Source organism: Cryptomeria japonica, chromosome 11 (genome assembly GCF_030272615.1).
Source record: "Cryptomeria japonica chromosome 11, Sugi_1.0, whole genome shotgun sequence".
Classification (NCBI taxonomy): domain Eukaryota; kingdom Viridiplantae; phylum Streptophyta; class Pinopsida; order Cupressales; family Cupressaceae; genus Cryptomeria; species Cryptomeria japonica.
This window is the reverse complement of record NC_081415.1, coordinates 243,333,761-243,357,070: the sequence shown is the minus strand read 5'-3', so window position 1 is coordinate 243,357,070 and position 23,310 is coordinate 243,333,761. Positions and strand designations below refer to the sequence as shown.

Sequence of the window (23,310 nt, the reverse complement as noted above, 5' to 3'; positions counted from 1 at the left end):
GGACAGCAAAATTTTGGGTGAAATTTGGATTTTGATATTGAATAGGTTTACAGGTCTACAGAAGAACAACTTTATATAATGAGTTATGTCTATCTATAAATAGGATTTGGGTTGTGGCATTACAACTCTTGGGTATATGAGATGTTTTATTTCAATTCACAAATCTGGTTTTAGAGTTCATTTTGTTTTTAAGAAAATATTGATAATCATCTTTTCTCACATCTGCACATTTGATTGGTAGTGAAGAGAAATCTTTTTGAAACTTTGCGGGGTGTTTCAAAAATAATAACTAAATCAATGCAATGTTGCAGATAGTGGAGGAGATCATAAGATTGCTTAGATCTCAGCTTCCAAGGCCTAGTACTTTTGAGGAATTTGAAGATGCCATTACTTTAGTGAGTGATGTGGGGAGCAAAGAACAGTCATATGAATTATTATCGTGCAACAGAAACCCTTTGACATGCAGTGTTGCAGAAAATGCGGAGGATGAAGAATTTAAAGATATATGTGATAAGCCTCTGTCATAATGAAATGAAGGAAAACCATTAGATATTCCTAAGTGTTTTGACTATTGCAAAATATATGTCATAAGCTAGCAAGTCAACGAGTGATGGCTTAGATGAAGATGCTTAACTCACATAAAATTAACCACTAACATTTTTTTCAGTAACCTTTTTATACTAAGTCAATAAATGCAATCAATAAAAGTTTAATTAACTTAGGTAAATCAGTGTATAGGATCTTGAGTTTTGTACCTACTTGTATACAACCTCTGCAGCAAAATAAATGGACTGTTGCAATATCCCAGCCCAAGTGCCCAAGTAATCTTGAAGGCTTTTCTTCTATAGACACTTGAAATCTCTTCCCCTGAGATCCAACAGGCTTGATTGCATTGAAGGCGAAACTCTGATGAATCAAGTTGAGCCTGTGCTTGAGAAGATTATTTGGGAGTATTGAAGTCTAACAGTGCAATTTGGCCATCCAGTGAAATAAACACTTGAGAAGATTATTTGGGAGTATTGAAGTCTAACAGTATATGTCCAGAGACTCTTAGGAAAGGCAAGTACAGGAAAATTTAATTTTCTTCTCCAAACCAATGGAACAAATTTGAATAGAAGAAACAACATTATCTTAAAGTTTAGTCTCTTTAATTGCCCAGAGAAAAGTCTTTCTATTGTTGTAAAATCATTTCATTTTATTTGTTTTATAGCAATGTTAGGTAGTGGGTATACTTGAGTTAGAGACTGTACATTTTCGAATCTACAATCCTAATTTCACCATAGAAAAACTCTAAACACGAGATTAAATTAGGTTATCAACAAAGAAAAGTAGTCTTACCACTTTCAGATATAGAAGTTCAAATAAGCTTCAAACAGGAGTAAGGATGAACTTTGAAAGGGGAAGGGGAAGATGAATTGTGTACCGTCCATTGTCCTAGCTGTAAATTCTGTCCATTCAGAATTGTTTATTGAAATTACAAATTCAGCTATCCTCACAGTCATAAAATCCAACTGTAAACCCACTTCTCTCCATTTGGATCCTAAATGAAAGTAGCCATTCATAGTAATCTCCAACTGCCTGTATTCTGCATTTTTGTCTGTTTAGAACATACGAGCTTCACAAACTTGGCAAAGAATCTACAGAACAAACACCAATATACAGAACAAACTGCTCTGTCACTCTTTTTGTTCACCAACTGCAATACACAGAACAAACCCTACCATACATGAAAAATTGGATTCTATCCTCTTATTACAAGCATACTTCCAACCAAAGAAATCCTAACCACACAAAAAGTGAAGGTATAAAAAAGAATCTAGATCAGTCATCAGAGTCAACAAGTCTATTAATATTATTTAGACCCCAACCATTTACAAGTGAAAATCAAAATATATCATGGATAACAGATCAGATCTAAATAGACCCCAGGCACCCTCCAATCTATTCAGAATCCTAAACCATATCTGTGAATAATCCTCTCTTTGCAGAGCCTAACATTAACCATAAATAACCTAAAGCCTTACCATTTCAAGAGTCAAGACCGACCAAAGGAAATAATTGAAAATGGTCATAAACAAAACATTCTAAGACACTAATTCTCCCTCAAAAACACATTCCAAATCAACTCAGAATACTAAACTGTAGATACAAAAACAATCTGAGAAGCAACAAACCTGAATTCTTATCAATAAAGACAAACCAAAGGAAGTTGTTGAAAATGGAGAAATCCTAACAGAATAGATCTTGTTAAACGTTACAGAGCCTTTGCCACATCCTGTCCATGACAACTCCTCAGAATTGCGAAATCTCTGTATGCAGATCAAACAGATTTAGAATAGCAGGTCTAGGAAATAGAATGGAGACTATGAAGTGGAAAAATTTATTCAAATAATTAAGTACTCGATGTCACATCCACGAAATGGTAAAAAGCGAGAGTCATGGCACAAGCATGGGTATCATGAAAGGAAAAGACGACAGGCAAAAACTTGTAAATTATGGGCGATTCTTTATATCAATTCTTTTTATGGCATGGTGACCATTTATCATAGCATGCAAATGGCAGGTAGTGGAGAAAACAACACGCAAAGGACGATTAACCCACAACCATTCATTGAAAGAATGGTCTTGGGGTAGTTCAAGGGCAAGGAAAACCAATAAAACTTGAGCAGGAGGCAGCTTAAATGGGAGACTGCGGGTGCATCCCTGGGTGCATCCCTTGGACATTGGTAAAAACAGAAAGAAGAGATGTCTTTTGGCAATAAAATGTGGTAGTTGCAGCTTCTCTGGTAGACCTGTATGCAGAATATGGGAGCATAATCAAAGCATGCGAACTGTTTGACTGAATGTCTCCAAGAAATGTGGTCTTGTGGAATGCAATGGTCGCAAGGTAGAAACAAAACGGATTCGTCGAAAGGGTTTTAAAACTTGGAAGCATATGTAAATGAGCATTTGTAAAGATGACTTCCACAGCCGTTGCCATATCCTCCCTATGTATGCTAATGGGGAAGCTTGGAACAGTGAATCGACCTCTGCCAAAGCATATGAAGCAGGGAGATATAGAGGAGCTCCGAGCTCCAACCAAACTATTGGCAAGTAGATTTCAGGAAGATTGCAAGTGCAAGCAGGAGTTGAGCGTGGGAATTTGGCAACAATTTTAGATGTGATTACCAACCCAAAAAGGTTAGGCGTTACTCTTGATTCGTTACCTTGTTAATTTTTCCTAATCTTTTACTTATGCGTTGCTAAATAGCAACATTCCTTGTGAATTTTCTTATATTTCTACAGCTGGATATAGAGATTTCAGGACATAGTCCTAGGATTAATTCATCAGTTCTGGGTAGTAATACCAGCTGAAACTAGTACAAGAAGACGTCTATAGACACAACATGACACGATGCTCTATTTTAGGTAAACCATCATTCATAGTTGTATGGCGTAACATCTATATGAGATAGGTAAATATGTTTGAATATACGATTCTTTATTTTATATGTTTGAAAATATGATTCATTATTTTTATGGTTTTGGCTACAGTGTGGGTGTTGGACAGCCAAAGTTTGATATTGAATAGGTTTATAGGAATACAGAAGAACAGTATTATCATCAGTTTGGTTATTGGGAAAATGCCTATCTATAAATAGTAGAATTTACCTTGTGGCATTACAGCTCTTTAGTATGAGATATTTTATTTCAATTCACAAATCTGGTTCTAGGGATCTTTTTGTTTTCATTGAAAATCCTAGTAATCATCTTTTCTAATATCTAGGCATTCAACTGGATCTATACGTAGTGAAGAGAAATCTTTTTGAGACTCTGCTAAATCAATGCAAACTGTGGCAGAGATAGTGGAGGAGATCATGATATGGCACAAATCTCCTAGTCCAAGGTCCAATAGTTTTGAGGAATTTGAAGTTGCCATTAATTTGGTGAAGGATGTGGAGAGCCAAAAACAGTCACAAATAGGAATGATTATGAAGCAACAGAAACCCTTTGATGTGCAGTGTTGCAAACAATGCTGAGGAACCTTGTTTGAATGAAGAAACATTAAAGATGTGTGGTAAGCCTTTGCAATGATGAAATGAAGGAAAAATCATCAGATATTTCTAAATATTTGACTATTGGAAAATCATCAGATATTCCCAGGTATTTTTAAAATCAACAAGTAATGGCTTTTTTTTTTTTTTTCATATCTCACATTTTTTTAAATTGCAAAATAACTCAAATAGATTATAAAAAATTCTAATAAGTTTAAATATGAAAATAGATAGACCGCTAATATATTTGTAAAGTTAACAGTAACTTCTTTTACACTAACCTAAGTTAATAAATGCAACCAATAAGATTTTAATTTAGACAAATCAAAGGAGATAGGAAATATAATGCTTTAATCAGTGATAGGATCTTGAGTTTTGTAACTACCGGGATACAAATTGGACTGTTGCCTATATGCCCAACCCAAGTACTTTTCTAGCCTCTTGTTATATAGCAACTTGAAATTTTCCCCAAGATCTGGCAAGCTCGATTCCTTTTCCATTGAATACAAAACTCTGATGAATCAAGTTGAGCCTATGCTTCAACATGCAATCTAGCCATCCACTGAAATAATAGTGTAATCTGGGAGTTTTATGGAGTGTTCAAGTCCATCAGTATATTGTCTAGATACTATTAGAAAAGGAAAGCGTAAGAAAATTTAAAATTCCTTCTCCAAAACAATAGAACAGTTTTGAATAGCAAAAACAATATTATCTTAAATTTTAGCCTTTTTAATTATAGAGTTCACCTTGGAAACTCTAGAAATCAAATAAAATCAGGTTATTATCAAAGAAAACTAGTTTTACCACTTTCGGATCTAGAAATTCAAACAAGCTTGAAACAGAGTAAGGATGAACTTTGAAAGGGAAAGGGGAAGATAAGTTGCATTCAGTTCAATGTCCTGCAAATAGGACAAGTAAATTCTGTCTATTTTTTTACGAAATTTGCATTAATAGGAAGGATAAAATTGCAAATTCGGCCACCCTTGCAATCATAAAATCTCACTGTAAATATAGAATTTGAAGACCAAATCATTTTATTTATTTTTTATCATTTATTTATTTTTTATCATTAAAGGATATATATGAATTTGTTATACATTTAATAAAAATTAAAGAAAATTTCTGCAAAACACTGTTCAATTATCCATGGCTAATTTTTATTGATCTTGAAATAGATGTGGTAATTCTCAGTTGGTTGGAAATCCCTTTATTATATTGATAAAAATATTAAATTTATGAAACCTTTTTATTAATACAAATATGAAAAATATGATTTTTTTTTTAATTATGTTATGATGGATTTTTCCTCAGAAAAATTTCATCCACCCGGTGGGAGAGAAATGGTGATGGATTTTTCTTGCAGGCATTAGAGTATGGGTGTTTGACTCATTAAAGATTCCCAAAATGGTAATAGTGAGATTGGGAGTAGTTTTTAATTTTTGACTGATTTAGAATCATAATTTGGACATCCTCCAACCCATGCACAAAATAGAAAGGCATCGGTCAGTTAAGAAAAGACCAGTGGCAGATTATAATTGACACATTTTGCTAATAAAATTGCAGAGAGAATAAAGGATTGCAGGGGTCAATTTATTTGGGGTTTTGTAAATTCTCGTTCAAGCAAATTCTGAGAAAACTCACATTAAAAACAGTCTAAAATGTCTAAAATATGTAACAATAAATGTCTGAAATTCTCGTTCAATAAAATTCACAGTAGAAACAGTTAGACAAAAAATTTAAAAAAGGTGTAAACACTAAGGAAAGAAAATGTGAAAGATTTATTGCCTGAGCATCCTCCTTGACAAAGAATATCTAATATGGATTCATATTTTTCCTTGGTATGTAAAATCGATGCATTAGCCTCCATTATTGAAAACAAATCTTGTGATTGAGGACCGTGTATCTCAGTACTGCTCTGTAGATTCGAACTCAGGACTTAATACACCATATATATACTCAAAATACTGAACTTAAATTATTGGTTTAATCAACTTTTATTTACTAACAATGATTAATTAGCTATATAGACAAGGAGTAGAACACAGTCTACCCTGTATCCTGCATTAATTGACACCTAAAACAGAGCTATAAACAGACCAGATCCCACCGTACATAAAACATTGACATCTAACCTGTCACAACAAGCATACATTCAACCAATAGAAACCCTAATCATAAAAAAGCAAAGGTATAGAAAAAATCTAAATTAGAGTGATTTCTATTAATATTATTTAAACCCTAACCATAACAAGTGACAATCAAAATATATCACGGATAACAGATTAAATCTAAATAAATAACCTATAGTCTTACCATTTGAAGACCAACCAAAATAAATAATTAAAAAAATACTCTAAAATTAAAAATGGGATTAATAAAAAATTCTAAGACACTAATTCTCCCCCAAAAGACCTTCTAATCCAATTCAAAATCATCACAAACAATCTGAATTCTCAACAATAAAGACAACCTAAATGAAGTAGCTAAAAAGAGATAAATCTTATTTTACACAACCCCTCTGCGACAATAATCCATAAACCAGAAACCCATCATAAACAAGATAAACCCTAAAAAGATAAACGAAAGGAATTGATTGAAAACACATATCTAAACAGAAAAAATCCTTAAAAGAATCTGTAAACATATCTTAATCCAAAATCAATTTGATATAAAATGGTACCAAGAAAAGGCAAACCCTTAACAGACCTCAAAATTCAAACAACTGAACCTACCTAGGAAAATAATCCTCTTGCATACATTCTTTCCAATCTATCCCAAAGCTTAAGACAACTTCTATAGCAAGTCTGTATGTTTATGACAAACCCCAAAAATCCCAACCATTTTAAGGCATACGACAAAAACACACCCCTTATAGACTCCTCTAAAACTTAAAAACCCCACCAAAACGCTGCAAAATCAAAGCGGAAAAGAAAGCCTAAATGGATAAACAACTCAAACAGCATGCATACCTGTACAGGCTTGGAGTATCAAATTTGTAGAGCTTTTTGCAGGCGAACAGGGTGCAGATTTACAGAGCCTCTGCCACATCCTCAAAACTGCGAATCCTCAAAACTGCGAATCCCCTGCACGCATGGAAGAGCACAGACTTTTACTCAAACAGAATCAGAAGAGCGGTTGTAGGAAATAGAATGGAGGCTATGAAATGGATAAATTGATTCAAATACTTGAATATAGACGTTGAACAAAGTAGCCGATAGAAATCAGCCTTATATCTAATGTAGTGATTTTACTATTAGTTGGAATGTGTCACTGTCTTAATTCCTCCATCTTTGTAGAAATCCCTTTGCTCCTGCTTAATGGGAGCTTGAAATACGAGATTACGATGTCATTTATAAAAACAAAAAAAGTTTTCTACCTAGTTAAAATGTTGTTTTCATTTTATATAAAATTCCACATTTGTTTCCTAGTTTTTTTTGTTTTTTTTTCTTCTTCTTGTCTTTTTTATTTTCCCAATGAGAGGTTTCATTTAATATATTATTTTCATAAATATTAATTTATGAATATGGAGAAGAGGAAAAAAAATATGAATTCAGATTTCATATAATCTTTTTGGATTTGTCTATACAAAATTCTATGGAAAATTTTTAATATGTAGAAAATAAGAAATTTATATATATTTTTTCATTAAAGACTTGTAGTCTTGAAAAAATTAGATATTTATAAAAAGTCTCTTTGTAGCATATTTAATTTTTATATGGGATTTGTTCTTTATTTACAAGGATTTAAAGGCCATTGAATTATTATTTTAATTAACTATTAGAAGCATAAAATGATACAAATTCATAATCATTTTAAAAAGCATTGATTGTTGGAACAAATATTTTTCAATGTCAATTATAAACTCAAGTTTTTTTCAATAAAAGGGTTAATGAAACAAAGAGATTTAAATATTAAATGGGACATTGTAGTAATTATTATTGTGGCTATCTAGATAATCAAAAGTGAGTCCAACTTCACTATAATTATGAAATATAGTCACATTAGGAGAGAAGACCTAAGAATGTTACAACCTAACTTGAGGAATTGACATGGAATTGTACATTGCTACAAAGGCATTTTTTTTTTACTAGACACACATGTAGTGAGGTTTACATTTTAATTTTTTTTTCAAATTTATTTCACCAAGGTCTAATGAAACTCTAAATTTCAACGTATTATTTTAAGAGAGACTAATACTTAATCTACACATTCTAATTAGTAATGAAAATTACTGTACAACATCATTCATAAATATTAAAACTATTGATTAACATTCAAGTAATAAACTAATATAAAATATAAAAAATATAAAAATAAATGGCTATTGATAGAAATTGTTGTTTTTAATTTGAGTTTGACAATTCATAACGATTCTTGAATAGAAGTTTGGGTAGTGTCAATACATGACTATACAAATACAAAAATAATTTAAAAAAATAAGTCTCATAACTAATAATCAATAATTATACTATTGCTTCTATGACTGTCTACTCAATTTCATTTTCTTGTTTGATGTTTGTTAGGTTTGAACAAATAAAATTGCATAATTATTTCTCATACTTGATATCTATGAAATATATGTTATAGGAGTTGTTTCATGTCTACTAAAAGGGAATACATAATCTAAAATTATGGTTATATGTCCTTAGAGTAATGTTTTACATACAACATTTAGAAGCAACCATAAGAAGAAATGAAGGAAATGGAAGTGAAAGGAAATGAATTGACTATTATAATGTGAACTTGCAATTGATAATGTTGTGTCTACTATAATTTGAGCTTATAATAGATAGTGGACTCTCAATAGTATAGCAACATAATTAAAATATGCAAAAAAAAAAAAAAAAAAGTTAATAGGAAAAATGGCGTATTTGTATTGATGCCATAAATAAATTGTTGTTGATCTCTACACTTTTAATTTGTTTGGATGATATTGAATTGTCAAGATTGAAGCATGTTGTATAGAAGGATCAATTGATGGATTTTTATTCTTTTTGAACTGGTTAATAGTGCACGATCACCTGGCAAAAAAATAAAATTCATTCAATTGTTTTGACAACTAGTGATCATTACTTTGATGTAATGCTTGTAGGTATCCATGGTGGAAAATGCCAATCGTTGGACAAAAACAACTTGTAGATATGATACATTGAAGTTTATTTGACATGAAAATTAATTTTGTTATTAAAGGATTATATATTTGAATTACAATCCTATTTTATGGGTAACCGCTTAATATGCAACTCTTTTACATTTTTGTATGTATTTGATACAATTAATATACAATTCTTTTATACGTAGACTTTATATTAGAATATGAGCTCTCAAACTTTTCACACACATAATATTTATGATTTATATTAGTTTACAATATTGATAATTAGATCTATAAATATCATCAAGTTATAATAACTATTTTGATTAAACATTAACTATGTAATGCAAATTTAAATTCTAAAGATTAATTACATCTAGTAACTACAAAGTATAATCCTTACATATCTTTTTCTTACTGAAATAAAATTGTTACATTCCTCTTTCATTATTTTTTAAATTGCATAATTAGAAATATTATGATGTTAATTAGATTTATTGAAAACATTTTTTGATGAGATCTATTGAATAAACCATATTACATTAAGCAAATAATGCTTTGTTATATGCAATAAATGCTTTGTAACATGGTAATTTGATAATATCTAAATATATATATCAAGCGTCAAATAAATTAAAAAAAAATTTACCCAAAAAAATATTGAGAATTCATGGTAAATTCAAGACATACTTTTTCATCTTTTGTATAGCGTTGAGAATTTTCATTAGTTATTCGAATTCCTTTAATCTACTAATTATTCCAAGTCAACATCCCTACATCTATCCAATGTCTAATTACATGCATGGCACTTAAAATGCAACAATCGAATAAAAACTTGTTATGCATAAAAAAAATCCCAAGATGAAGAGAATACATGTTAGGAATAGGTAAAAGATGAAGTAAAGTTAAACAAGTTGATGAATCATGAGAATCTATTCATCTCTTTTAAGATATTCATGTATGGAATTATCCTTTTATTGAATATCATCCAAAAATTTGTGAATGTCACAAATAGATCTTCCTTAATATTCCACAACTCCACCATTAGCACGGGGCTAGGTACCCTTTGTTTATCTTGTTCCATGTCAATCACATTCCTAACATATTTGTATTGAAAATCACAACACTCACCATAATAGAAAAGTAATCCATCGTGAACTAAAGTTGAAGTGTCATAGTCATCTTGTTTTAAGCCTCATTTGACATCCATTGGGTTTTATCGTAATTGATTTCTTAACTTTTATCATGGGTAACAAATTTCTAATCCAACATATAGGATTTTTATGTGGGTATAGAAGAATTTTATTTGGGATATTTGCATGACAACAAAATGCCAAGGGTTATATTATATAGTTAGTTATATCTCACTATGACTTTTTATATTTTACTCATTATTGACCTGGAGATGAAACTCTTCCTAGGCTTTCAAAATTTGGAAGTATTAGTAAGATCAAGTCCCCACTTTATATATATATATATATATAAGTAGATCTTTGGAATGCAGGTGAGCAGTGGCAATACCTTTTGAATTGTTGATCATTGAATTGAATTACCATGCATAATAAGATGTATTTGAGACATTGAATGATTATATTTGTCTTCCTTTAGGTTCAAGGGTGACTATTTACAATTGAGAGTTAAGAGTATCTATTGAAGGGAACATTTCCACACTATTGTTTGTAGCATGCTCAAGATGAAAGGCACTGATTTTGGTTAACCCAAATAATCCTGATAGATGTTGTCAACTGCCATTGTTCTGAGATCTACTCTAAGAGATAAAACTAATGGTTGCATATTCAGTTTCAATTATAGTGAGAGTTAAGTCTTCTTATGATATCTCTCAACATATATTACATAGATTTTTCAAAATATAGGTATGCTAGTTATATTCACTATCTTTATTAATTGATCTATTTTTCTCTATTCCATATAATCCCACAAGACAAAAAAATAAAATAAAATATAAAATAATGTAACATGTACATCTATAATGTGTTCACACTTTGTTTTTTATAATAATGTGTTCACACTTTGTTATTGGTATAGTGTGATGATTAAATTATGGTGGTGGTGTTCTTGCCATCAAGATTCAAACCTCACAAGAGTGTTATTAATTACATCAACTACAAAGACACGCAAGATGATCAAAATGTTTTGCATCATTAGATTTCATTTTTCTCTCTCTTGCTCACTAAGTTCAAGGTATGTCCAAATAGTGCAACTTCCTATCCCTGCATGATAATGCCAACAATGAACAATGACTTACAAAGGTTTTTTCAGTGTAAAAATAGCCAGGATGGACAATGTCCTATACTACCCACCTACTAGTTACACATTATTTTATGGCACTCTTAGCCTATGTACTCTCTTCCTACAAAGGCAATTATTTAATTTCTGACGTAAGTGCAATTGAAAGCGTATATGATGTTTCCTCGATTTTCTAACATGTTTCCCAAAGACTTTAAACATACTTGCCTTTTTCTGACCTATTTCTAAATTAAATATTTTATAGATTTATATACACAACATTGACATGATGATGTTATATTTGAATTATAATATATATATATATATATATATATATATATATTCATTGTAGTATAAAATTTTAATATGTGATAGGGATGAGGTTAGATGGAAGTCTTAATTTTTTTATATCGAAGGTTTTTTATACTGAAGGCATTCCCTTATTTGAGATGGACAACCTACTTTAAAAAATCAATGGCTAAAAAAGTTCCATTAACCTTGCAAGACGATCTAACTCATCTCATATGTTCTTTTCTGTCATCCACTATTCACATACATTAACTTTGAAAGTAATTCATCTTGTCCATTCAATAAGAAGTCTTACACATCTGTTGGCTCATTTTCCATCACGTTTTTTGATATTCTGAAGAAAAAAAAGTTGTGTGTAGGGTCTCATACTGTTTTTTATTAATAAAGAAGTGTGAACAAGGGCACTGACCCTTTACATAGCAAAACTATTATAAATCACAACAATTAACAACAACTATCAGCAAAAATGAATCAAGTCTTTAGAAATCAGAAACAACAACAGAAAGCAAAAAACAAACTACATGGGTGTCTTGCACACCCAATGGCATCCATAGCATTGTTCCATTCATTGGATATGAACTTGTAGAGGTCCCTAGCCTCCTACTTGTCCGCAGAATGTTCCCTCAGCAGATAGAGGCTGAGCGCGGAGCTCTGTAAAACCTACATATGGAATTTGTTAAGGCCCGCCATTTGGGCTTCCCAAGCCTCCATCTTGTTCTTGAGTCGGTTGACATCCTCCTTGATAGTATGTAGATCAAGCATAGAGCTGAGGTTTTCAATTCTTTATGTGATGTCCAGTACATTCGTGCTCAGATTTTCCATTTGTTGGAGAGTAGGGACATCCTGGGGGTTCTCAACAGCCATGTCATTTGTAGTCTCTTTGGTCTCTTTGGGCACACCACCAGCAAGGGAGTTATAACTATCATTAACCAGGCCCATTAGAGGGATAGAATGCATCACCTGTTCAGCCATTTTTAATTCTGGGTCCAGATTACTAGATTTCGGGGCTTTGCTATCCGAGATTTCCACGCCCATAACACCCTTAGTGCTCGTGTTCATATGGGTCATATCCTTGACATCAATGGGGTCCTGTGTTTGCATTTCAGATATACTCATGTCAGCGGCACCAACAATGGTCAGAACCATGGGGTCCCCAATCGCATTCACATCCACAACATCCCCATCAGGGGCCCCCATAGTGGTATTAGGGCCCTCTTCCTCCTTTTCCCCAATGGAGTCCTCCTCGGAGTCTAGATTCTCGATCACCAGGGTCTTCTTTTTGCGAATTTTGGAAGAAAGTCTAGAGGATCTCCTTTTAACCTCAGAATCAGGGGAAGGATTGTTGTTCTCAGCATCCTCAGAGGAAGAATTGTCATCAAAGGCAATGCGTTTGCGTTTAGCGGGGGTTTTGCCTTTGCCCTTGGATAGGGAGCAGGAAGCACTGGGAGAGGCAGATAGAGGTAAACTAGGGGAGACCTCCGATAAGGAAACAATCGAGGTGTAAGCAAACAAGGACATGATGGTCGTATCAAAGCCCTCATCAGGATATTGGAAGAATCTAGGGAAAGCCATAGAGAGGGCCGCAAGCTACTGAGGAGTCGACATGGGGGCTGAGAGAGCAAAAGATTCCAGGGGAGCAGAGCACCTCATCGAATCTATACAACCTATAAATGAGGCCCTGGTGGAGGAGGTAGGGTGGCTTATCCCCATGCTTGGGGTCCATGGTGTCCTTAAGAGAACTCTCTATAGATTGTATTAAATAAAACGAAAGACAAAGCAAATCATTGTTGCGGAAGTGATTGAGGAGGAGCAAATGATAGTAGTAGAATACCTTATGCCTGCCTTCGAGAGTGAAGTACTTCATGATCATGACGCAGATCATGTTCCACGGGTGTTTGAGCTTCTCTCGAGCAAACCCACCTTGTATCTTGATGAGTTCTTCATGGTTATGGAAGAACCGTTTCAAACCTTTGCTTTTGGAACATGGCTGGTATGCTTCCAGCGGCAGCCATCAAGGGTCAGTTTCATAGCTTGGGCAATAGTCTCCTCAGAGACATCAAAGGAAATGTCGCCAACCGAGACACACCTCCCAGACCAGGAGGAGGAAAAAGCAGTCGAGAGCTGCTCATCATGGCCCTTCAAGTAATCCATAAAATTGACAACCCCACCTTCAACACAAAAATTCTAGACCAGGGGGTTATTTTTAAAATCATCTGGATTATTCGGTTCATATCTAACTCTGTCGCCCCCCATATCCTCTGCCAACAAAGCTTCTTTAGTCATGAAAAAATTAGCACAGAGAAAGTTGCAAAGACCCTTCAAGAAGCAATCCAAGAAGAGATAATGGGAAGTGTGTGAGCCTGGCATCAATAAATGAGAAATAAAGTTGGGCGCATGGGAAAAAAGGAAGTCAATAGGTATGTGCACAAAGTTGTGGTACCAAAAGGGGGTCTTAAGATGCCACTTTTTTCTGAAATCAACAAAGTTTGAACTTCAACGACAAATTGAAGATAGTTAGACTCCAAATTTGAAGATGCAACAAGAACAAGAGTCAGAGTGCTTCGAGTCTACTTTCTAAACTACTAATTTTTTTTGCAAATGGTGGAGATTAAGGGCTTCAAAAAGTGGTCCTGTTTTTATGCAAAAAACATAACATGGCATCTTTTGTGGCCCCCCTAAAATGTTAACTTTTTTTTTGAATTTTTAAAATCGCTTCAGTGAGAAATTAGTTAACACCTTGTAGTTTATGCCAGATTTTTTAGTTTAATTTTTTAATGAGTAAATGATTTTTTACTAATTTTTGAAGTGGACACATCCTGGAAAATAGAAATTTGAGTGTGCTCACCCCTAAAATCATCGATAACTAATCAAAAATCAAAACTTTTTTTTTTAAATTGTGTAGAATGGAGTCTAGTTTCTAAAAATGTAAGTTTCTTCAAAATCCGATGAAGGTGTTAAAAAACTATTCCCAAAATAGTGCATGTTGGTTTTTGACCAAAAATGAACACACTAACAAAAGAAATTATAAATGAAAGCCTTAACGAAATCAAAATGTGAAAATAATTACATGCTTGGATAGATAAGAGAGAGATCGAGGTCTCTATGGTATTTTTTTTTAGTTTTATTGAAACACGTGCAAACCTGATGGAGAGCATGGCCAAAAATATGTGAAAGTTTTCTAATCCTCTATTAAAAACACATCTCAGGCCTAAAATGGTCATCCAACCCTTTGGGTTGGATGCCCAAGTACAATCCAACCCAAAGGGTTGGTAGTTTCCAATGCAGACATTTGGCGAGCACCAAATATGGCACTCGCCCTATTTGGCGCACCCGATTTGGCACTTGCCAAATGAAAAAAAATTGACTTTTCCCATTTGGCGCACGCCAAATTTGGCGTGCGCCAAATGTCGTGCATTGTCCAATTTGAAGGTTTTGTGATGCAAATTTTTCAACTTGGGCACAAGTTATACCCATCATGAGAGGAGAATATATACATGAAATATAATATTTAAGTATAAGTCACTTTAAGTTATATTTCATGTATATATTGGTAGGATGTTTGAGAGTGGTTTCAACTCTATAGGAGTTATAATGTAGATTCTTGTTTTTAGAGGATCATATTGACTTTCATACTTAGTCAAATTTTAGTAGTCAACATTCTCCTATTAGCATTCTTTAGATCCATATCTCACTATCTTTATCTTCCCTAAACTCTACACCTATCTCTCTCCCTCTCTTGTCTCTCTCACTTCTCTGTCCCCTCTCTAGGTATATCCCACCCTCTCTACCTTTCATCCCTTCCTTGTACCCTAATTTATATCCTTGACTCCCTTCCTCTCTCTTCTCTCTCACTCTCTTATTATTTCTCTCCCCTCCCACTCGTTTCTCTTATTCACTACCAATCCCTTCTATCCTCTCTCCCCCCATATCTAGGGCTCTCCTTCCCTCCCTATTCACCTCACTACCTCTCCCTCCCTATATTATTGCCCACCTCTCTCTCCCCCTCTAGGTTTCTCACTTATCTAATCGTCCACCCTCTAGTTATCTCCCTCCCTCTCCACATTTCTCTCCCTTTCCCTTTCCCCTATCTATTTATGAACACACTCCCTCTCTTCTCTTTCTCCAAACCTAGATCCATATCCTCATTCTCTATGTCTCTCGCTCCCTCCATTTCTACCTCTCCATCCATCCCCTCTTACTCATCTCTTTGTTCTTCTATCTCTTCTCTTCTCTCTCCCTTCCCTCTCTAGATCTCTCCCTTCCTTTCTTCCCCTCTGCATTTATATATCCTTCCCCCACTCTCTCATTATCTCTCTTCCTCTCTTATTCTCTCTCTTCATTGTCTAGTTCATTAACTCTCCAACCCACCCTCTCTCCCCTCTCTAGGTTTCTCCTTCCCTTCCTCTCCACCTATCTACCTTTGCATATAGGTCTCGTTACCCACCTCTCTTTATCTCCCTCTATCTATCTCACTCCTCTCTTTAAATCTAGGTCTCTTGCCTATCTATATGTCCCCTCTATAGTTCTCTCTCTCCCTCTCTATCTCTCTCCCCCTCCTTAACATACGACCCACAACAACACCAAGTGGTGTCCTAAGGGGTCACAAGACACCATATGACCCCTTAGGACATAATATGACCCCTGACAACACCTAAGGAGTCATATGGTGCCCTAAGGGAACACCATATGACACTTTAGGACACAATACAATCCATAACGACACCATATGATGTCCTCAGGGGTCATATGGTGTCCTAAATGGTCATAGGACACCATATGACTTCTTAGGATACAATATGACCCCTAATGACACCTAAGGGGTCATATGACACCATATGACCCCTTAGGGCATAATATGACCCTTAACGACATCTAAGGGGTCATATGGTGTCCTGAGGGGTCATAGGACACCATACAACCCACAATGATAGCATATGGTGTCCTAAGGTGTCATAGGACACCACATGACCCCTTAGGACACCATACGACCCATAATAACACCATATGGTGTCCTAAGGGGTCACAGGACACCAGATGACCTCTGAGGACACCATATGACCCATATTGACACTATATGATGTTCTAAGGGGTTATATGGTGTCCTAAGGGGTCATAGGACACCATATGACCCTTTAGAACACAATATGACTCCTAACGACACCTAAGGGATCATATGGTGTCCTAAGGGGTCATAGGACACCATAGGACCCCTTAGGATACCATATGACCCATATTGACACTATATGATGTTCTAAGGGGTTATATGGTGTCCTAAGGGGTCATAGGACACCATATGACCCCTTAGGACACAATATGAATCCTAATGACACGTAAGAGGTTATATGGTGTCCTAAGGGGTCATAGAACACTATATGACCCCTTAGGACACCATATAACCCAGAACGTCACTATATGGTGTCATAAGGGGTCACATGGTCTCCTAAGGGATCATAGGACACCATGTGACCCCTTAGGACACCATACAACCCATAACGATACTATATGGTGTCCTAAGGGGTCATAGGATACCATATGACCCATTAATACACAATATGATCCCTAATGACACCTAAGGGGTCATATGGTGTCCTATGGGGTCATAGGGCACCATATGACCCCTTAGGACACAATATGATGCATAAAAACACCATATTGTGTCATAAGGGGTCATATGGTGTCCTAAGAGGTCATAGGACACAATATGACCCCTACAACCCCTTAGGGGGTTATATGACACCATATGACCCCTTAGCACACTATATGACCTATAATGACACCATATGATGTCCTAAGGGGTCATATGGTGTCCTGATGGGTCATATAACACCATATGACCCCTTAGCATAGCATAAGACCCATTATGACACCATATGGTGTCCTAAGGGGTAATAGGACACCATATGACCCTTTAGGACACCATATGACCCATAACAACACCATATGAGTGCTCATATGGTGTCCTACACCATATGACCCCGTAAGACACCATATGACCCATAACAACACCATATTGTATCCTAAGGGGTCATCGGACACCATATGACCCTTCAGGACACCATACAACTCATAACGACACCATATTGTATCCTAAGGGGTCATATAGTGTCCTAAAGGGTCATAGGACACAATATGACCTCTAATGACCCCTTAGGGGGTCATAGGACACCATATGACCCCTTAAAACACCATATAGTCCATAACAACGCAATATGGTGTCCTAAGGGATCATACAACACCATATGACCCCTTAGCACACCATACAACCCATAAAGGACACCATATGGTATCCTTCATCTGACACCATATGATTCCTTAGGACACCACATGACCCATAAAGACACCATATGGTGTCTTATGGGATCATATGGTGTCCTAAGGGGTCATAGGACACCCTATGACCCCTTAGAACACAATATGATCCCTAACAACACCTAAGAGGTCATATGTTGTCCTAGGGGTTCATAGGACACCATATAACCACTTAGGACACAATATGACCCCTAACGACACCTAAGGAGTCATATGGTGTCCTAAGGGGTCATAAGACACCTAATGACCGCTTAAGACACCATACAACCCATAATGACACCATATGGTGTCCTAAGGGGTCATATGACACCATATGACCCCTTAAGAATAGAGAGAGATGGTGACCTTGAGAATGGAGAGAGATAATAAGAGAGTAAGGAAGATATATGAGAGAGTCATATGGTGTTTTATGACCCCTTAGAACACCATATGACCCCTAACAACACCATATGGTGTCCAAAGGGGTCATATGGTTTCCTAAGGGGTCATATGCTGTCCTAAGGGGTCATACGGTGTTCTATGACCCCTTAGGACACCACATGACCCCACATGACACCATATGACCCCTAATGACACCATATGGTGTCCTAAGGGGTCATATGGTTTCGTTAGAGGTTATATGGTGTCCCATGGGGTTATATGGTGTTATATAACCCCTTAGGACACCATATGACCCCTAACAATACCGAATGATGTCCTAAGGGGTTAGATGGTGTCTTATAGGGTCATATGGTGTTCTATGACCCCTTAAGACACCATATGACCTCTAACATCACCATATGGTGTCCTAAGGGGTCATATGGTCTTCTATGACCCTTTAGGACACCATATGACCCCATACAACACCATATAATCCCTAACAACAACATATGGTATCCTAAGGGGTCATATGTTGTTCTATGACCCCTTAGGACATCATATGACCCCTAATGACAACATATGGTGTCCTAAGGGTTCATATGGTGTTATATGACCCCTTGGGACACTATATGAGCCCTCGAGACACCATATGACCCCTAAAAACACCATATGGTGTCCTAAGGAGTCATATGGTGTTCTATGTCCCCTTAGGATGCCATATGACCCCATACAAAACCATATGACCCCTCACGACACCATATGGTCCTAAGGGGTCATATGGTGTCCTAAGGGGTCATAGAACACCATATGACCCCTAACGATATCAGATGACCCCTTAGGACACCATATGGTGTTGTTAGGGGTCATATGGTATCCTAAGGGGTCATATAACACCATATGACCCCTAACAACACCATATGACCCCTTAGGACACCATATGACCCCTAATGACAACATATGGTGTCGTTAGGGGTCATATGGTGTCCTAATGGGTAATCGAATATCATATGACCCCTTAGGACACCATATGATTCCTAACGACACCATATGACCCCTTAGGACACCTTATGACCCCTAAAACACCATATGGTGTCCTAAGGGGTCATATGGTGTTTTAAGTCCCTTTAGGACACCATATGACCCCTCACGACATGATATGGTGTCCTAAGGGGTCATAGAACACCATATGACCCCTCACGACATGATATGGTGTCCTAAGGGGTCATGGAACACCATATGACCCCTAACGACATCAGATGGCCCCTTAGGACACCATATGGTTTTGTTAGGGGTCATATGGTGTCCTAAGGGGTCATATAACACCATATGACCCCTAACGACACCTTATGACCCCTTAGGACACTATATGTCACCATATGGTTTCGTTAGGGGTCATATGGTGTTGTAAGGGATCATATGGTGTCCTAATAGGTAATAGAATATCATATGACCCCTTAGGACACCATATGATTCCTAACGACACCATATGACCCCTTAGGACACCATATGACCCCTAACAACACCATATTGTGTCTTGATGGGTCATACGGTGTCCCAAATGGTCATGTCATGTACTAGGATGTTAAAATGGGTCATATAGTGTCCTAGGGCGTGATAGAACACCATATGACCCCTCAGGACACCATATGACCCTTTAGGACACCATATGGTGTCGTTAGGGGTCATATGGTGTCATAAGGGGTCATATGGTGTCATTAGGGGTCATATGGTGTCCTAAGTGGTCATATGATATTCTATGACCCATTAGGATGCCATATGACCCCTTAGGACACCATGTGACCCCTAACGACACCATATGGTGTGGTTAGAGGTCATATGGTGTCATAAGGGGTCATATGGTGTTCTATGACCCCTTAAGACACCATATATCCCCTAAGACCACCATAAGGTGTCCTAAGGGGTCATATGGTGTTCTATGACCCCTTAGGACACCATATGTCCCCTAAGACCACCATATGGTTTCATAAGGGGTCATATGGTGTCGTTAGGGGTCATATGGTGTCCTAAGGGGTCATATGATGTTCAATGACCCCTTAGGACACCATATAACCCCTAACGACACCATATGGTGTCCTAAGGAGTCATATGGTGTCTTTATGGGTCATATGGTGTCCTTAGGGGTCATTTGGTGTTCTATGACCCCTTAAGACACCATATGACCCCTTAGTGCATGTCATATGGTGTTGTTAGGGGAATATGGTGTCCTAAGGGGTTATATGGTATTCTATGACCCATTAGGACACCATATGACCCCTAACAACACCATATGGTGTCGTTAAGGGTCGTATAGTGTCCTAAGGGATCATAAGGTGTCCTAAGGGGTTATATGATGTTCTATGACCCCTTAGGACACTATCTGACCCCTTAGGACACCATATGACCTTTAAGAACACTATATGGTGTCCTAAGGGGTCATATGGAATTCTATGACCCCTTAGGACACCATAAGACCCCTAACAACACCATATGATGTCTTAAGAGATCATTTGACATCATTAGGGGTCATATGGTATCCTAAAGAGTCATATGGTGTTCTATAACCCCTTAGGAAACAATATGGTATCGTGAGGGGTCATATGATGTCCTGAGGGCTCATATGGAATCCCAAGGGGTCATAGAACACCATATATTGTCATTAGGGGTCATATGGTGTCCCAAGGTGTCAAAGAACACCATATGACCTCTTAGGACACTATATGGTGGCATTAGGAATTATATGGTGTATGGGGTCATATGGTGTTCTAAGGGGTCATAGAATACCATATGACCCCTTAGGACACCATATGACCCCTTAGGAAATCATATGATCCCTTAGGACACCATATGGTGGCATTAGAGGTTATATGGTGTCCTAAGGGGTCATAGAATACCATATGACCCATTAGGACACTATATGACATATCCTAAGGGTTCATATGGTGTCTCAAGGGGTCATAGAACACAATATGACCCCTAAGGACACCATATGACCCCTTAGGACACCATATGGTCTTTTTAGGGGTCATAGGTGTCCTAAGGGGTCATAGAACATCATATGACCCCTTAGTACACAACATGACCCCTAATGACACCATATGGACCCTAACGACACCATATGACCCTTAAGACCACCATATGGTGGTCTTAGGGGTCATCATTAGGGGTGGTAGTCTTAGGGATCATATGGTGTTGTTAGGGGTCATATGGTGTCATTAGGGGTCATATTGTGTCCTAAGGGGTCATATGATGTTCTATGACCCATTAGGACACCATATGACCCCTAAATGACACCATATGGTGTCCTAAAAGGATTGCTTTTAATGGGGTCCAATCCTTAATGGAATCCAAAGGATAGTAGCCATTCCAAGCATCATCCCAGAATCTAACTTTACTACCATTATGCACAACCCAAGAAAGATGCGGCAACAGGACACTTCTACATTTCACAAAAAATTTCCAAATAGCTGACCTCGGGGGCAAGTTCGAGATGCAAAAAACACTCTCTAACTCCATTATGAAGATACTTGGCAAACATGATCTTAGCTCAAAGGGAATCTGGTTTATCATACAATTTACACACTAGCTTAGCCCCTAGAGCCATATTCTGATTCTCCAAACTTTGAATTCCAGAGCCCCCAAGCTCTTTAGGAAGATAGACCTTATCCTAAGCTAACAAGGGGACCCTAGATTTCCCATCCTTATTATTATTCCAAAGAAAAGATCAGAGTATCCTTTAAGCTGACAAGGACAGCCTTGGGAGCTTTTAGAATTGACATTAAATAGATTGGTACCGCATTCAACACAGACTTAATCAAAACAATTTTCCCAGCCATGGTGAGCCATTTATGGTTCCATGACAAGATTTTCTTTGAAACCCCTAAAATTACTTTGTCCCAAAAGCCCACCTTATCCTTTTTAACAAAAAAGGGAATCCCAAGGTAGCTGCAAGGGAAATTCCCAAGTTGGAAACCCCAAAACTTCTGAAGCTTATCCTGAATCAAAGAGTGAGTGTTTAAGAAGAAAATCTTTGATTTGTCCTTGTTGATCTTTTGACTCGAAAATGATACATAATTCCTAACCACTTGATCTATGACTCTAGCCTCCTTCAAAGATGTACTACCAAAAAAAAGGGTGTCATCGACAAAAAGGCAATGGGAAATCCTTTGATCAAAATTTCGAATTTTGATACCCTTCCATAAACCATTCACTCAAACTGATCTGATTGCCCAGCTCAATTCACGGCTATGATGACGTGGATGATGTTGCCATTATGCGTTTGACAGAAAAGCTTCCTCACGGTTAACACTTTCCCGGCCGTTGTCACCGCAATGTGATGGTTACGGTTACATCAGGCAAGGCGGTTAACATACCATCGGGCAAGCATTTTACATTTTCAGTGACTGCCAATTTCGATTTTGCGTCGACTAACATGACTAACATCGAGTGGTGGCCACGTGTTATGGGCATAGTTTTCAATTCATTTTTTTTTTAAATTTTGAATGAAAACTCCATTTCGCAAAAATTGAAAATATATTTCGTCCGGTAGCTGCATGCAGAACACGTTGGTGGTGGCGAAACAAAATATTCGACCCTGGAAATTCAGCCTGCAAATTCATGTGCCCGATTGAATCACTGAGCGAAGGAGTTGCGCTTCAATTGTAGTTATAGGTATGCATTCTTAAAATATGTGTGGCTCCCAAGGGGAGGAGAAAAGCCGACCACATGCATAACCCAAGTTGTCTGGGTATATTGTTAGTCGTATACCCTTCTCGCCTGTTAACATGTGGGTTTTTTTTCATGTGCAGGGAGGAGGTATCGTAGCTTACAAGGGGTGGTACGATTGAAGATTGTTGTTTAGGGTTATGGCGGCATCGGTAAATCAAACCCTAATAGATAAAGATAGTTTTATGATTCCTTCGTTAACCCAGTGTTTGAAATTGTAAATTTTTATATCAT

At 36.6% G+C, this 23,310-nt stretch overlaps 1 long non-coding RNA gene across 2 annotated transcripts; it reads right to left on the bottom strand.

The window, feature by feature from the left end:
* Positions 1–1,211: 1,211 nt before the first annotated feature.
* Positions 1,212–7,366, bottom strand: LOC131040117 (uncharacterized). 2 transcript variants are annotated; one of them, XR_009359315.1, is made up of 5 exons: positions 7,220–7,366; positions 7,004–7,117; positions 4,420–4,614; positions 2,175–2,309; positions 1,212–1,696 (listed from the first exon to the last, which is right to left on the bottom strand). It is a non-coding gene; the product is annotated as an uncharacterized LOC131040117 (long non-coding RNA). The 2 variants fall into 2 exon arrangements; XR_009104782.2 differs by lacking the exon at positions 4,420–4,614 and having other exon boundaries at positions 1,218–1,696; positions 7,220–7,359.
* Between the last annotated feature and the right edge of the window lie 15,944 nt (positions 7,367–23,310).